The sequence below is a fragment of the Somniosus microcephalus genome, chromosome 11 (genome assembly GCF_052327205.1).
Source record: "Somniosus microcephalus isolate GS21.2 chromosome 11, FLI_Smic_1.0, whole genome shotgun sequence".
Lineage (NCBI taxonomy): Eukaryota > Metazoa > Chordata > Chondrichthyes > Squaliformes > Somniosidae > Somniosus > Somniosus microcephalus.
This window is the reverse complement of record NC_140997.1, coordinates 59887338-59903247: the sequence shown is the minus strand read 5'-3', so window position 1 is coordinate 59903247 and position 15910 is coordinate 59887338. Positions and strand designations below refer to the sequence as shown.

Sequence of the window (15910 nt, the reverse complement as noted above, 5' to 3'; positions counted from 1 at the left end):
GAAATAGGTTTCTTCATCACAGATGCAGGTGCGACGAGGTCCAAGTTTGTTCTGTTTACAGATGCACCAGGAAGCTAACAAGTCAGAAGCCAACACATGGCTTGCGAGCTGCATTTGGCTCTTTAAAAAAAAAGAAAGACTTGCATTTACATAGTGCCTTTCACGACCACCAGATGTCCCAAAACACTTCACAACCAATGAAGCACTTTTTGAAGTGTAGTGACTGTTGTAATGTAGGAAATGCGGCTGCCAATTTGTGCACAGCAATCTCCCGCAAACAGCAATGCGATAATGACCAGTTTTAGTAATAAACAGTCCCAGTGAATCATTCATGAACATTTTCTAAGGGCAGTATATCCTTCCTAGGTTGGGGTGCTAAAAAGTGAACATGGTATTAAAAATGAAGTCTGACCAGCACTTCACAATAGTACTTCCTTGCTTTTATATTGTAATTCTTGTGATGAAGCGCAACGTTTCATTAGTTTTTTTTGCATCCGTGAGCGAGCTTATCATGACTTATGTACCTGGATCCCTAAATCCCTTTGTCCATCTTCACCCGCCCCGCACTTCACTATTTAGATTGTACTCTCATTTGACATTGTTATGCCCAAAGTGTACTACCTCATACTTTATTACATTAAACCATATCTACCATTGTTTTGTCCACATGCTGTATCTATCTTTGTTGCAATTTTCTGCACATTTCTTCAGATCCTAACTTAGTATTGCCTACTCTAATCCCAAATCTAAGTAAAAAGCCGAACAACAGTCTCTGGGGGTCACCTCTTGTTGCATCTTACCAAAATAAAAATGTCCCTTTTTATCCCAAGTCTCTACCATTTTGTCTTTTTTAATTAGTTCCTGGGATGTGGGTTTCGCTGGCAAGGCCAGCATTTATCGCCAATTGCTCTTGAGAAGGTGGTGGTGAGCCACCTTCTTGAACCGCTGCAGTTCGTGTGGTGAAGGTACTCCCACAGTGCTGTTAGGTAGGGAGTGCCGGGATTTTGACCTAGCGACGATGAAGGAACAGTGATATATTTCCAAGTCAGGATGGTGTGTGACTTGGAGGGGTAGTTGCAGGAGGTGGTGTTCCCATACGCCTGCTGCCCTTGTCCCACTAGGTGGGAGAGGTTTGGGAGGTGCTGTCGAAGAAGCCTTGGCGATTTTCTACAGTGCATCTTGTAGATGGTACGCACTGCAGACATGGTGCGCTGGTGGTGGAGGGGGTCAATTGTTAAGATGGTGGATGGGGTGTCAATCAAGTGGGTTACTTTGTTCTGGATGATGTCGAGCTTCTTGAGTGTTGTTGGAGCTGCACTCATCCAGGCAAGTGGAGAGTATTCCATCACACTCCTTACTTGTGCCTTCTCATTGGTGGAAAGGCTTTGGGGAGTCAGGAGGTGAGTCATCACCACAGATTACCCAGCCTTTGACCTGCTCTTGCAGCCACAGTATTTATGTGGTTGGTCCAGTTAAGTTTCTGGTCAATGGTGACCCCTATGATGTTGATGGTGGGGGATTTGGTGATGGTAATGCTATTGAATGTCAAGGGGAGCTGGTTAGACGTTCTCTTGTTGGAGATGGTCACTGCCAAGCACTTGTGTAGCGTGATTGTTTCTTATCACTTATCAGCCCAAGCCTGAACGTTGTCCAGGTCTTGCTGTTTGTGAGCACGGACTGCTTCATTACCTGTGGGGTTGCAAATGGAACTGAACACTGCAATCATCAGCAAACATCCCCACTTCTGACCTTGTGTTGGAGGGAAGGTCATTGATGAAGGAGCTGTAGATGTTTGGGGCTATACACTGCCTTGAGGAATGCCTGCAGCGATGTCCTGGGGCTCAGATGATTGACCTCCAACAACCACAGCCATCTTCCTATGACTCCAGATGGCGCAAAATTTTCCCCCTGATTCCCATTGACTTCAATTTTACAAGGCTCCTTGATGCCACACTCGGTCAAATGCTGCCTTGATGTCAAGGGAAGTCACTCTCACCTAACCTCTGGAATTCAGCTCTTTTGTCCATGTTTGGGCCAAGGCTGTAATGAGGTCTGGAGCCGCGTGACCCTGGCAGAACCCAAACTGAGCATCAGTGAGCAGATTATTGGTGAGTAAGTGCTGCTTAATAGCACTGTTGATGACCCCTTCCATCACTTTGCTGATGATTGAGAGTATAATGATGGGCCGGTAATTAGCTGAATTGGATTTGTCCTGCTTTTTGTGGACAGGACATACCTGGGCAATTTTCCACTTTGTCGGGTAGATGCCAATGTTGTAGCTGTACTGGATCAGCCTGGCTAGAGGCGCGGCTAGTTCTGGAGCACAAGCCTTCAGCATGACAGCCAGGATGTTGTCGGGGCCCATAGCCTTTGCTGTATCCTTTGCTCAGCCGTTTCTTGATTTCACGTGGAGTGAATCGAATTGGCTGAAGACTGGCTTCTGTGATGGTGGGGACCTCAGGAGGAGGCCGAGGTGGATCATCCACTCAGCACTTCTGGCTGAAGATGGTTGCAAATGCTTGAGCCTCGTCTCATGCTGGGCTCCACCATCATTGAGGATGGGAATGTTCATGGAGTCTCTTCCTCCTGTTAGTTGTCTAATTGCCCACCACCATTCACGACTGGATGTGGCAGGGCTTTGATCTGATCTGTTGGTTGTGGGATCGCTTTGCTTTGTCTATAGCATGCTGCTTCTGCTGTTTAGCATGCATGTAGTGTGGTGCTGCTACTGGCATGCTCTTCTACACTCTTCATTGAACTAGGTTAGGTCCCCTGGCTGGATGGTAATGGTAGAGTGAGGGATATGCCGGGGGGCCATGAGGTTACAGATTGTGGTGGAATACAATTCTGCTGCTGCTGATGGCCCACAGCGCCTCATAGATGCCTAGTTTTGAGCTGCTAGATCTGTTCTGAATCTATCCCATTTAGCACGGTGGTAGTGCCACACAACATGATGGAGGGTGTCCTCAGTGTGAAGATGGGACTTTGTCTCCACAAGGACTGTGCAGTGGTCACTCCTACCATACTGTCATGGACAGATGCATCTGTGACAGGTAGTTTAGTGAAGGTGAGGATGAGGTCAAGTAGGTATTTCACCACCTGTTGGGTTCTCTCATCACTTGCCGCAGACTCGGCCAGCTCAGTCAGTAGTAGTGCTACCAAGCCACTCTTGGTGATGGACATTGAAGTCCCCCATTCTGTGCCCTTGCTACCCTCAGTGCTTCTTCTAAGTGGTGTTCAACATGGAGGAGTACTGATTCATCAGCTGAGGGAGGGCAATAGGTGGTAATCAGCAGGAGGTGTCCTTGCCCTTGTTTGACCTGATGCCATGAGATTTCATGGGGTCCGGAATCAGTGTTGATGACCCCTAGGGTCACTCCCTCCCGACTGTATACCACTGTGCCGCCACCTCTGGTAGGTCTGTCCTGCCGGTGGGACAGGACATACCCAAGGATGGTGATGGAGGAGTCTGGGACGTTGGCTGAAAGACATAAATCTGTGAGTAGGACTATGTCGGGCTGTTGCATGACTAGTCTATGGGACAGCTCTCCCAATTTTGGCACAAGCACCCAGATGTTAATGAGGAGGACTTTGCAGAGTCGCTGAGCTGGGTGTGCCTCTGTCCTGTCCGAATCCGATGCTATGGTCGGCGCTGGGTGGTCCGTCCTGTTTTATTATTATTACAATTTTTCGCACCGGTTTTGATACAACTCAGTAGCTTGCTAGGCCATTTCAGAGGGCAGTTAAGAGTCAACCACATTGCTGTGAGTCTGCAGTCACATATCGGCCAGACCGGGTAAAGACGGCAGATTTCCTTCCCTAGAGGACATTAGTGAACCAGATGGGTTTTGATGGTCACCAAGCTTTTTTTTCCATATTTATTTAATTTACTCACAGCCAGTTTCCTATCCATGTCACAATGCAATCTCCAATTTCAAATGCCTCAATTTTAGCTAGGAATATCTTGTGATTAAGACTAGTAAAAAATGGTAATATTGCAGAAGATCAACAGAGCTACAATAATTACACTATATTTTTCCTGAGTCCTCAAAATAGTTTTAAGTTTAGAGATTTTGGATTGAAAAGGCCTCAGGTTAGACTTCTGGTCGCCCCATTCTTCAATGCTGAAGCAAATTGCTTTAAGTCCCTAATAACAACAGAAAATGCTGGAAAAACTCAGCAAGTCAGGCAACATCCGTGGAGAGAAATTTGAGTTGACGTTTCGGGTTTGACCCTTCTTCAAAATAGACTTTAAGTCCCTATTGGTTACTGAGGAAGCAGCTTTTCAGTTGAAAATGATTGGCCTGCATGAAGATAATAGATTGAAGCCAATTCTAAAAGAGAGATATTGGGGGGCTGTGCCATGTGAGAAGCACCCAAATATCAAAACTGCTGCCCTAGTCTGATTTTGATGTGGAATTCTACCTTTGTGTGTGATTTTATTTCACGCACGAAGTGCAGATACGTTTTGACTGATGCTCACGTCTCAGAGTTGTTAATGCACAATTGAGTACAAAGCAGATGTCAAGAAAATAGTGAGAAACAAAGCGTGTCAAAAGTTTCATTGATTCATGTAGCTAATTGTACCAAGTGCATTTTTGTTGTAGTTAGAATGAGAATATAATTGCACTACTGGGGTATGGTAGCCTAGTGGTTATGGTACTGGACGAGCAACCCAGATGTTATGTTTAAATCACACATGGCAAGTTGTATAATTTGTGGCTAGCACCAGCAAATGACCATAAAAGTTGCTGATTGTTGTAAAAAACCCAAGATCTTTCAGGAAACCCGTTCTACAACAACAACAGTAACAACAACTTGTATTTATATAGCGCCTTTAATGTAGTAAAATGTCCCAAGACTTCACAGGAGCATTATAAAACAAAATTTAACACCGAGCTAATGAGATATTAGGGCAGATGACTGAAAGCTTGGTCAAAGAGGTAGGTTTTAAGGAGGAAAGAGAGGTAGAAAGGCGGGGAGGTTTAGGGATGGCATTCCAGTGCTTAGGGCCTAGGCAGCTGAAGGCACGGCCACCAATGGTGGAGCGATTAAAATTGGAGCTGCGCAAGAGACCAGAATTGGAGGAGCGCAGATATCTCACAGGGCTGTGGGGCTGGTGGAGATTACAAAGATAGGGAGGGGCGAGGCCATGGAGGGATATGAGAATTAAAAAATTGAGGCATTGCTTAACCAGGAGCCAATGTAGGTCAGCGAGCACGGGGTGATGGATGAACGGGACGTGGTGCGAGTTAGGACAAGGGCAGCAGACTTTTGGACAACCTCAACTTTACGGAGGGTAGAATTTGCACATGACTTCAGTCTTGCTTTATTTGACTCTTAATGCCCTCAAGGTAACTAAGCATGGGCTATAAATAGTGAGTGCCTTGCCAGCATCGCCCACATCTCATGTACAAAGAAAAAAAATGCTTGTAATGCCACTGATAGTGGTTTCATTATTACATTTTTTTTCCATTCTGTTTATTAGTCATTGTTGGGATTATTGAGAGTTTTGGAAACTAATAACCTTTGATTACAAATATTTATGACTTTATAAACCTCACAATATTTCCATTTAAGGCACTTTTTATTATGTCCGTGTATGATTGAGACACGGACAGCAGGAGTTGAACAAAACAAGTCTTTACTGAAAGGAGTCAATCGGGAAACTGAAACTACAGAGGCTTACTAGCGCCTTTAATACAGGGGTGGTGACTGCCGGTACTGCAGTCTGTGACCAGTTATTCTCTTAAAGGTACATACACAACAATTCCTCCCCTTTTAGATAAACAGTACATAACATTCATTTAACAACCAAATGATAACTAATTACAATCACAATTACAGTTGCTAGATACATTGGTTAAGTTTAAGCAATTATAAGTTCAGTCTTTGAGGAGGCTTCCTGATTCTGTCTGGATAACGCCTCTTTGGGGTATCAGGTTCCTCTGTCAAGGTTGAGTCGGGATCAATGTCGTTGTTTGGTTCATCTTCCAATATCACCGATTCTGCGGTAGCTGCAATTGGTACGTCGATTTCATTACCAGGTGTATCAGATCGTGGTGTGGAGTTGACGTTTTCCAGTGACTCCAGAATCTGGTCAGCATGGCGTCTTACAATGCTCTCTCCAACGTCCACGGTATACATGAGAGGTCCTTGCCGTGTACAAATCGTTCCTGGCTGCCATTTCTCAGTGTGGTAGTCCCGGGCCAAAACTGGTTGACCTATCTTAAAACTCCTGGTCGGCCTTTCATTCATATTCTGAAACTGCCTGTTCTCCACATCTCTTCGGACGTTTGGCTTAACCAAATCCAAGCGGCATCGTAGTCTTCGGTTGAAGAACATCATGGCTGGAGTTTGGTTGGTAACTGCATGTGTCGCATTCCGGTAGGCAAACAAGAAGTTGTCCACCTTGTGTTGTAGGGGTATATCTTCATTACACATTGCCATGATAGCCTTCTTGAATGGTTGAACAAACCTCTCGGCCAATCCATTAGTGGCTGGATGATATGGGGCAGATGTGTAATGCTTAACACCATTGTTCTTTAAGAACCTCCGGAACTCTTCAGACACAAACTGTGGTCCATTGTCAGAGCAAATCTGTTCAGGCAGCCCATTCCTGGCGAATATGGTTCGTAAAACTGTGATAGTTTTTCCCGTGGTGGTTGAGGACATTTTTATTACTTCTGGCCACTTTGTGCATCCACCGCAATTAAAAACATCGAGTCCATGAAGGGACCAGCAAAATCAATGTGCACCCTTTGCCATGGAGATGAGGGCCACTCCCATGGATGTAGAGGGGCTTGTGGTGGGGCGTTTTGGACCTTCTGGCATCCTGCACAGCTCTTGGTCACCTCTTCGATTCCTCTATCGATTTCCGGCCACCACACAAACGCTCTGGCTAAGTTCTTCATTTTTACCCCACCCAGATGACCCTCATGAAGCTCATTGAGCACTCTATCCGTCAACTTAGGTGGAATTACTACTCTGGATCCACACATCAAGGTTCCTCTGCACACTGACAGCTGTTCTCTTCTCGGCGAGAATGCTGGCAGCAGTGGTTCGCCATGTGCTGGCCATCCCTTCACCGTTAAATCATAGACCCGTGATAGTGTCGGGTCATTCCGTGTTTCCTTTTCTATGTTTGCATTCGACACGGAGACATTCGACTATGGTCGAGTGGAATAACTCCATTGGATCCACTGCAAGGTCTTCTTCTTCCACCATCGGCAACGATAGGCGTGACAATCCATCAGCATTCCCATGCTATTTAGTTCCTTTGTACTCGATGTCATATTGGTGTGCCCCTAGGAAAAGGGACCACCTCTGCAGCCGTTGCGCTGTCATTATCGGTACGCCCTTCTGAGGGTTGAAAATGGAGACGAGGTTGATGATCGGCTAGTAGAGTAAATTTTTGACCGTGCAGGTAGTGATTGAACTTCTTCACCCCCCACACTAGGCTGAGGGCCTCTCTGTCAATCTGGGCATAGTTACGCTCGGCAGAAGTTAACGAGTGTGACGCAAAAGCTATCGGCCTCTCTAAACCATCAAGGAATTTATGTGACAGTACCGCCCCAATGCCGTAGGGAGACGCATCACACGCCAGTCTGATCGGCAGTGCTGGGTTGTAGTGAGCCAATACTTCTCTTGAAGTGATTAAGTCCTTACTCTTCTGAAAGGCCTGCTTACAGTCATTGCTCCATTTCCATGCTACTCCCGTTCGTAGCAGGGCATTCAGTGGGTGCAGGATTGTCGACAAATTCGGCAAAAACTTATGGTAGTAATTCACCAATCCGAGGAATGACCTCAGTTGCGACACATTTTCAGGTGCTGGGGCCTTAACAACCGCTTCAATTTTGTCAGGGGACTTATGTAACCCCTCTTCATCAATCACGTGGCCACAATACGATATCTGTTTCTTAAAAAACTCGCACTTGGGGCGGTTGGCTCATAGCCCATGTTCCTGTAGTCTAGTGAGCACCTGTTCTAGGTTGTTAAGGTGTTCACTGTCATCTTCACCTGTCACTAGGATGTCGTCCAAGTAACACTGAGTCCCCGGAATCCCTTGCAGGACTTGTTCCATCGCTCTTTGCCATATCGCCGGAGCCGATGCTACTCCGAATACCAATCGATGATACTGGTAAAGACCTTTGTGAGTGTTTATTGCAAGATACTTCCTAGAGGATTCTTCAACCTCCATCTGCAAATATGCTTGCGTTAGGTCAATTTTTGTAAAACGCTTCCCTCCAGACAGTGAGGCGAAGATGTCTTCTATCCTTGGAAGAGGATATTGTACTGTGTGAAGGACTGGGTTCACCGTCACCTTGAAATCCCCACAGATGCGAACCTTCCTTGGCTCCTCAGACCTATTGCTTAACGTTTTCTTCATGACAGGAACGATGGGTGTCGCCCACTCGCTCCAGTCGACCTTAGACAACACGCCTGCCTTCTCCAGATTCTCCAGCTCTGCCTCGACGGCTGGGCGAATTGCATATGGTACCAGTCTTGCTTTGAAAAACTTGGGAATTGCATTCTCTTCTATTTTTATCGAGGCGGTTACGCCGAGTGCCCAGTTCTTGTTGAAATACCTCTTTGGCGTTAGCTAAGATTGTTGACAATCGTCCAGGAGTGACGTCTTCATCTTTTTTACCGTCCACCGTCATTGCATGAATGGAGTGCCAATCTAAGCTTATCTTCCTGATCCATTCACGTCCCAATAACGGTGGTCCACCATTTTGCAGTATGTAGAGATACAATTTCCGTATTTTCTTGCCGTTGTATTCGACAGGCACCCTTATTTTTCCTCTGGGGTATACTTTTTGCCCCATATACATCGTCAAGACGATGGATGTCTCTCTCAAGGGTATGTGTGAGAATAGCCGCTCGTAGTCTCGTCGATTCATGACGGTTAGCGCTGATCCTGTATCCAATTCCATTTTAACTTGGGACCCTGCTATCGTGAGGGTGACCCAAATGGTTTGGTGATCCTCTTTGCGATTACCTTGTGAAGTTTGAGACAGCTTAGTCTCCTGTTCCCGGATTCACTATCGCTCATCTGGTCTTCGGAACTACTGTCCGTCATCTTTTGTACTTTCTTGTACGGTTCCTTAGTAGCCTTTTTGTTGTCGCTGGTCTTCTTCCCAGACCTGCAAACTCGTGCAATGTGTCCCATCTTTCCGCATTGCCTGCATATTTTGTTCTTGGACCAGCAGTCCTTCTGGTCATGGTTAGTTCTGCCGCAGCGATAACATTTTGCAAATCCCCGTGTCATTTCGTGGGTGCCATATTCCTGTGGCTTTTGTTGAATTTCCGCAGCTCCCCTGGCTGCTGCTTCGTACGATACTGCCACGCTGAAAGCCTTATCTAGCGTCAGCTCTTTCTCTGAGAGTAACTTCTTCTGTGTTCCTTCACTCAGGAGTCCACAGACAAATTTGTCCCGTAGTGTATCTGCCAGTCCTGCTCCGAACTGGCAGTGCTTTGATAGCTTGCGTAGTTCCGTAAGGTACTCAGCATTGCTCTCATCTTTATGCTGAGTTCTCCTGTGGAATTTAAATCTTTCGGCTATCAACAGCGGTGCAGGGTTTAGGTGTTCCTGTAGGACAGCAACAATTTCGTTAAAACTCTTCGCCTTCGGTTTGGCTGGAGTAATCAGGTCCCGCAATAGGCCGTACGTTCTAGCGCCCATTAAGTTTAGCAATACCGATGCCTTTTTCTCATCGGCTATTTCGTTTGCCTCACAATATACCTCGACTCTTTCCACATACGTGGTCCAGTCCTCTATTGTATTATCAAAGGCAGTGATACAGCCAGTCTTCGGCATCTTGAAAATCTAAAATGGCGCCTCCCGCGCTTTGCCTTCTTCCCCGCTGTTGCTAGCGCTGCTTTCCGCGGTTTCCGTTGCAACCTGCAGCTCCTCGCGGTTTCCTGCGCGTTTAATATTTCTCTTTTTTTATTATTTTCCCGTCGTGGAACAACCCTGTGGGACTCTTGCCTCCCTCTTCTCGGGACTATACGCAGCCCGGCTTCGTAGCACCGGCCGCGCCCTGTGTGCTCCACCCTCTCTCTCTCCTCTTCCCGACAACGCTGCTCTGCCCCGTTGCAAGCCACCCGCTCGAGTTCGCGACCGCCGCAGCCCAGGAAGGATCAGTGTACTACCTGCCACCAGCCCGATTAGCTGAAGCACCGTCGACAGGAACCAGGCCCCGCTTTCGACAGCTTCTCCAGCAATCTTCAACTCCGCTAACACAGGGGCGGATGCCCACGGTCGACGCCTGTTTCTACTGCTTTCTTCCTTCTGGCCTCGACCTCTGCTCACTTCGGTGCAGGAATGGATCCCAGGAGGTGGTGCAGACTGTAGGTAAGTTCGTATCTGCTCGTTGCCAGTATTATGTCCGTGTATGATTGAGACACGGACAGCAGGAGTTGAACAAAACAAGTCTTTACTGAAAGGAGTCAATTGGGAAACTGAAACTACAGAGGCTTACTAGCGCCTTTTATACAGGGGTGGTGACTGCCGGTACTGCAGTCTGAGACCAGTTATTCTCTTAAAGGTACATACACAACACTTTTACCATAATGAGTGCCATGACCTGCAAATGCATGGTTGTTGCACTAATGGTGGTCCTCCTGAATATAAATAGTCCTGATGGCAACGGAGAGCCACTCAGGTGTCTCTCTTCCAGGACCCAGTAAAATAAAAAGGCCTGAATACCTGGCTGCTCTTTGCTAGGTATATTTTGTTCCTTGAGCTCTATAAGATTGGCCACCCTTGTAATAAGATGTAGGAGGGAAAGAAACTTAATGGTTGTTGTCAGTGATGGTTATTGTAAGAATCACTAGTTTTTTGGGCCACAAATAGGTTCATACTATAATACTGTTTTGAATACTTCATTAATGTGCAAAAAGATTTTGCATTTGATGAATTGCACAATCAGTTACTACATTAAACTAGTTGAATGCTTAAAATTAGAACTTATCAGCATCTACCTGGGAAAGTTTGGAGGCATGTGGAATAAGTAGGTAGTGCAAGCTCCACTGCTGAATCCCACAATCTCACAAAAAAAACACAGCCACTACTCCAGGCATGTTCCTGGCTTGCCTATATACGTTGAATGCACGTCAAAGATGATTCAGTAGTTCTGCCGCACTTTGGGATGTCATAAGGTGCTACATAAATGCTTTTCTGTGCAGTATTTTTTCTTTTTACACAAGTAGTCTGGCCAACTGCTTTTATACCAGTAGGATCATTAAAAAAAAAAAGAATATGTGCATATGTAAGCACAATGTATACTCATTCCCCAGAGATGTGGAAAAGTAGGAACAATTAAGACAGTGGTTTCCCATTATTCCTTCTCTTTCCCCTCCCCATCTCCTCATCATAAATCTGCAAGGAAATTTTAACAAGATACACAGAGAGCTAACATCCATTTTGTATATTTAGTAAGGTGCAGTAGGCAGTTTCATAATAAGAACATAAGAACATAAGAAATAGGAGCAGGAGTAGGCCAGTCGGCCCCTCGAGCCTGCTCCGCCATTCAATAAGATCATGGCTGATCTGATCCTAACTGCCAATCCACTATCTCAGAACCATCTCCTGCATCTAACAGAATTAGACACACGAAATAGGAGCAGGATCAGGCTAGACGGCCCCTGGGCCCGCTCCGCTACCCACAGGGCCATGACCGATCCGAACCTAGACTCATGTCCAAATTCCTGCCCGCTCCCCGTAACCCTTAATTCCCTTTACTTCTAGGAAACTGTCTATTTCTGTTTTAAATTTATGTAATGATGAAGCTTCTACAGTTTTTTGGGGCAGCATATTCCATGGACCTACCACCCTCTGAGTGAAGTAGTTACTCCTCATCTCAGTTTTGAAAGAGCAGCCCCTTATTCTAAGACTATGCCCCCTAGTTCTAGTTTCACCCATCATCGGGAACATCTTCCCCGCATCCACCCGATCCAACCCCTTCACAATCTTATATGTTTCAATAAGATCGCCTCTCATTCTTCTGAACTCCAATGAGTAGAGTCCCAATCTACTCAACCTCTCCTCATATGTCCATCCCCTCATCCCCGGGATTAACCGAGTGAACCTTCTTTGTACTGACTCGAGAGCAAGTATGTCCTTTCTTAAGTATGGACACCAAAACTGTACGCAGTATTCCAGGTGCGGTCTCACCAATACCTTGTACAACTGAAGTAATACCTCCCTATTTTTATATTCTATCCCCCTAGCAATGAAAGCCAATATTCCATTGGCCTTCTTAATCACTTGCTGCACCTGCATACTAACCTTTTGAGTTTCGTGCACCAGGACCCCCAGATCCCTTTGTACTTCAGTACTTTCCAGTTTCTTGCCATTAAGATAATAACTTGCTCTACGATTTTTCCTGCCAAAGTGCATAACCTCACACTTTCCAGTATTGTATTCCATCTGCCAAATCTCTGCCCACTTACTTAGCCTGTCTATGTCCCCTTGCAGGTTTTTTATGTCCTCCTCACTCACTACTTTCCCTCCCATCTTAGTATCATCTGCAAACTTTGATATGTTACACTCGGTCCCCTCCAAATCGTTAATATAGATTGTAAAGAGTTGGGGACCCAGCACTGACCCCTGCGGAACACCACTAGTTACTGATTGCCAGTCTGAGAATGAACCATTTATCCCAACTCTCTGCCTTCTGTTAGATAGCCAATCCTCTATCCATGCCAGAATATTACCCCCAATCCTGTGATTTTTTATCTTAAGCAATAATCTTTTGTGTGGCACCTTGTCAAATGCCTTTTGGAAGTCTAAATACACTACGTCCACTGGTTCACCTTTATCCACCCTATCTGTTACTTCCTCAAAGAACTCCAGCAAATTTGTCAAACATGACTTCCCCTTCATAAAACCATGCTGACTTTGTCCTATTAAATTATGATTATCCAAATGTCCTGTTACTGTCTCCTTAATAATGGACTCCAAAATTTTACCTACCACAGATGTTAGGCTAACCAGTCTATAGTTTCCAGCCTTCTGTCTACTGCCCTTTTTAAATAAGGGTGTTACATTAGCAGTTTTCCAGTCTGCCGGGACCATTGCCGAGTCCAGGGAGTTTTGGAAAATTATTACCAATGCATCCACAATCCCTACCGCCACTTCCCTCAAGACCCTAGGATGTAAGCCATCAGGTCCAGGTGATTTATCTGCCTGGAGTCCCATTATTTTACCGAGTACCACTTCCTTAGTGATTTTGATCGTGTTTAGCTCCTCCCCCCCTTTAGCCCCCTGTTTGTCCAGTGTTGGGATATTCTTAGTGTCTTCTACTGTAAAGACTGATGTAAAATATTCATTCAGTGTTTTTGCCATCTCCATATTTCCCACCATTAATTTCCCGGTCTCATCCTCTAAGGGACCAACATTTACTTTAGCCACCCTTTTTCTTTTTATATAACTATAAAAACTCTTACTATCTGTTTTTATATTTTTTGCTAATTTACTTTCATAATCTATCTTCCCTTTCTTAATCAATCTTTTTGTTATTTTTTGCTGTCTTTTAAAGTTTTCCCAATCCTCTATCCTCCCACTAGATTTGGCTACCTTATATGCCCTTGTTTTTAGTCGAATACTATCCTTAATTTCTTTACTTAGCCACGGAGGGCTGTCTTTTCTTTTATACCCTTTTCTTCTCAGTGGAATATATATTTTTTGGAAGTTGTAAAATAACTCCTTAAATGTACACCACTGATCATGTATCGTCTTACCCTTTAATCTATTTTCCCAATCCACTCTACTCAATTCCGCTCTCATACCTTCATAGTCTCCTTTATTCAAGCTTAGCATGCTTGTTTGAGATCCAACCTTCTCACCCTCTAATTGAATATGGAATTCAACCATGTTATGGTAGGGGATCCTTTACTAGGACATTTTTAATTAATCCTGTCTCGTTACACAGGACCAGATCTAAGGTTGCCTGCCCCCTGGTCGGTTCAGTTACATACTGCTCAAGAAACCCATCCCTAATACACTCAATGAACTCATCCTCAAGGCAGCCCTGCCCAATTTGATTTGTCCAATTAATATGATAGTTAAAATCCCCCATAATTATAGATGTTCCCTCATTACAAGTCTCAACTATTTCCTGATTGATACTCCGTCCAACAGAGTTGCCACAGTTCGGAGGCCTATAGACTACGCCCACTAGTGTTTTTTCCCCCTTATTATTCCTTACCTCCACCCAAACTGTTTCATTGTCCTGATCTTTTGACCCAATATCATTTCTTTGTATTACAGTGATTCCTTCCTTTATTAACATAGCCACCCCACCTCCCCTTCCTTCCTGCCTGTCCTTCCTGATCGTTAAATAACCTGGTATGTTTAATTCCCAGGCATTGTCACCCTGCAGCCATGTTTCTGTAATGGCCACAAGATCATACCCATATGTAGTTATTTGTGCCATTAACTCATCTATTTTGTTACGAATGCTACGTGCATTCAGATAGAGAACTTTCAAAGATGTTTTGTGACACTTATTTCCTGCTTTTGCCCTTTTTATTACTTTACCTTTTACTCCATACCTTCTGCCCCTTCCTGACATGCTCTGGTTTTTAATTTCCCCACTGCTACCTAAGTCTATGACCTTCTCTGTTGTCATTTGTATTATTTGCTCTCTAGGAACCTCCCCCCCACTAGTTAGTTTAAAGCCCTCTCTACAGCCCTCGTTATATGATCCGCCAGGACTCTAGTCGCAGCACTGGCCAAGTGAAGCCCGTCCCAACGGAACAGCTCCCTCCTGCCCCAGTACTAGTGCCAGTGTCCCAGGAAGCAAAACCCATTTCTCCCACACCAGTCTTTGAGCCACGCATTTAACTCTCTAATTTTATTTGTCCTAGCCAAATTCGCTCGTGGCTCAGGTAATAATCCAGAGATTATTACCCTTGTGGTTCTGCTTTTAAATTTGGCCCCTAGCTGCTCAAACTCCCTCAGCAGAACCTCCTTCCTTGTCCTATCTATGTCGTTGGTACCAACATGGACCACGACAACTGGATCCTCCCCCTCCCACTCCAAGTTTCTCTCCAGTCCAGAGGCGATGTCCTTAACCCTGGCACTGGGCAGGCAACACAGCCTTCGGGACTCTCGCTCTCGGCTGCAGAGAACTCTATCTATCCCCCTAACGATACTATCCCCTACCACTACAACATTTCTTTTAACTCCCCCGACTTGAATGGCCCCCCGCTCCACGGTGCTGTGGCCAGGTTGCTCATCCTCCCCGCAGTCCCTGTTCCCATCCTCACAGGGAGTAAGAGCCTCGAACCTGTTGGACAAGTGCAAGGGCTGCGGCTCCTCCAACACTACCTCCTGGATCCCCGTACCTGCCTCACTTCTAGTCACACCATCCTGACCCTGGCCACGGACTACATCTGAATTAATTAATCTAATTGGTGTGACTACCTCCTGATACACAGAGTCCAGGTAACTCTCCCCCTCCCTGATGTGTCTCAGTGTTTGAAGCTCGGACTCCAGCTCTTCAACACGGAGCCGGAATTCCTCGAGCAGCCAACACTTACTGCAAATGTGATCACCGTGAGCATCAATGGTGTCCACCAGCTCCCACATATTGCAGCAGCAACACATCGCCTGATCTCCCATTCTATGGAATTAATTAAATTTATTAATATTATTCTTAAATACCCTCTGCCTCGATTCTAGATGGTGAATATCACACCTTAGAAACTATAAACCAAGGAGATTTAAGCTTAAAAAGGGAGAAATACTTACCAACCAATCACTTACCCGCTTTGTGGTGACGTCACACCTTGAATACTTTTTACCTCTCTCCTTCCCTGAGATTGGAGATTGGTGAGGCCTACCTGAGCCTCTGGGGCCTCTTGTAGTCGCTCTGCCGCTCAGCTCCGCCTCCACCCGCTG

At 45.5% G+C, this 15910-nt stretch overlaps 1 protein-coding gene across 8 annotated transcripts in view; it reads left to right on the top strand.

Moving 5' to 3' along the window:
• The window catches only part of snx29 (sorting nexin 29), an 880052-nt gene that overhangs the window by 70410 nt on the left and 793732 nt on the right, over positions 1 to 15910 (top strand). The window lies entirely within an intron of this gene.